The sequence below is a fragment of the Arachis stenosperma genome, chromosome 10 (assembly GCF_014773155.1).
Source record: "Arachis stenosperma cultivar V10309 chromosome 10, arast.V10309.gnm1.PFL2, whole genome shotgun sequence".
Taxonomy (NCBI): Eukaryota; Viridiplantae; Streptophyta; class Magnoliopsida; order Fabales; family Fabaceae; genus Arachis; species Arachis stenosperma.
Genome location: NC_080386.1, coordinates 53,314,589 through 53,316,688, shown reverse-complemented (window position 1 = coordinate 53,316,688; position 2,100 = coordinate 53,314,589). Strand labels below are relative to the sequence as shown.

At 40.8% G+C, this 2,100-nt stretch overlaps 1 non-coding gene across 1 annotated transcript; it reads right to left on the bottom strand.

The window, feature by feature from the left end:
- Positions 1-411: 411 nt before the first annotated feature.
- Positions 412-519, bottom strand: LOC130959011 (small nucleolar RNA R71). The gene has a single exon (XR_009078108.1). It is a non-coding gene; the product is annotated as a small nucleolar RNA R71 (small nucleolar RNA).
- Positions 520-2,100: the final 1,581 nt, after the last annotated feature.

Sequence of the window (2,100 nt, the reverse complement as noted above, 5' to 3'; positions counted from 1 at the left end):
GCAGCAAAAGAAACAATTATGGCCGAACCAAACAAAAATGCATGGAAGATGCTTGGTGATTTTACTACACCAACTTCCAACTTCTATGGAAGAAGCATCTCAATCCCTGCCATAGGAGCAAACAATTTTGATCTAAAGCCTCAATTAGTTTCTCTACTACAACAGAACTGCAAGTTTCACGGACTTCCATCAGAAGACCATTATCAGTTCTTAACTGAGTTCTTGCAGATCTGTGACACTGTTAAGACCAATGGAGTTGATCCTGAAGTCTACAAGCTTATGCTTTTCCCTTTTGCTGTAAGAGACAGAGCTAGAACATGGTTTGACTCGCAACCTAGAGATAGCCTGGACTCTTGGGATAAGCTGGTCACGGCTTTCTTAGCCAAGTTCTTTCCTCCTCAAAAGCGGAGCAAGCTTAGAGTGGATGTTCAGACCTTCAGACAAAAAGATGGTGAGTCCCTCTATGAAGCTTGGGAAAGATACAAGCAACTGACCAAAAAGTGTCCTTCTAACATGCTTTCAGAATGGACCACATTAGATATATTCTATGATGGTCTGTCTGAATTTTCCAAGATGTCACTGGACCACTCTGTAGGTGGATCCATTCACCTAAAGAAAACACCTGCAGAAGCTCAGGAACTTATTCAAATGGTTGCAAATAACCAGTTCATGTATACCTCTGAGAGAAATCTAATGAGTAATGGGACGCCTCAAATGAGAAGAGTTCTTGAAATTGATGCTCTGAATGCCATACTGGCTCAGAACAAAATATTGACCCAACAAGTCAATATGATCTCTCAGAGTCTGAATGGATTGCAAAATGCATCCAACAATACTAAAGAAGCATCTTCTGAAGAAGAAGCTTATGATCCTGAGAACCCTGCAATGGAATAGGTGAATTATATGGGTGAAGCCTTTGGCAACACCTATAATCCTTCATGAAAAAATCATCCAACTTTTTCATGGAAGGATTAACAGAAGCAAGGCATCAATAATAACAATGGTAAAAGAAACAAGTTTAGCAATAGCAAATCTTTCCCATCATCATCTCAACAACAGACAGAACATTCTGAGCAGAATCCTTCTAGCTTAGCAAACATAGTCTCTGATCTATCTAATGCCACTCTTAGTTTCATGACTGAAACAAGATCCTCCATTAGAAATTTGGAGGCACAAGTGGGCCAGCTGAGTAAAAGGGTTACTGAAACACCTCCTAGCACTCTCCCAAGCAATATAGAAGAGAAACCCAAGGAGAGTGCAAGGCCATTGATATAATCAACATGGCCGAAACCTTAGAGGAGGAGGACGTGAATCCCAATAAAGAAGACCTCAGGGAACATCCAAAGATCAGTAAGGAATACCCTAATGAGGAACCAAAGGAATCTGAGGCTCATACAGAGACCATAGTGATTCCCTTGGACATCCTTTTACCATTCATAAGCTCTGATGACTATTCATCTTCTAAAGAGGATGAAGACATTGTTGAAGGGCAAGTTGCCCAATATTTAGGAGCAATCATGAAGCTGAATGTTAAGCTGTTTGGTAATGAGACTTGGGAGGAAGAGCCTCCCTTGCTCACCAATGAACTGAATACATTGGTTCAGCAAACTTTACCTCAAAAGAAACAGTATCCTGGTAAATTCTTAATACCCTGTACCATAGGCACCATGACCTTTGAAAAAGCTCTGTGTGACCTGGGGTCAGTGATAAACATGATGCCACTCTCTGTAATGGAGAAATTGGAAATCTATGAGGTACAGGCTGCCAAATTCTCATTGGAGATGGCAGATAAATCTATGAAAAAGGCTTATGGACTAGTAGAGGACGTTCTAGTGAAGGTTGAAGGCCTTTACTTCCCTACTGATTTCATAATCCTAGACACTAGGAGGGATGAGGATGAATCCATCATCCTTGAAAGACCCTTCCTAGCCACAGCAAGAGCTATGATTGATGTTGACAGAAGAGAGTTGATCCTTCATATGAATAAAGAATGCCTTGTAGTAAAGACTCAAAGTTTTCCATCTATAACCATGGAGAGTAAGCATGAGAAGCTTCTCCCAATACAGAGTCAAATAGAGCCCCCACATTCAAACTCTAAGT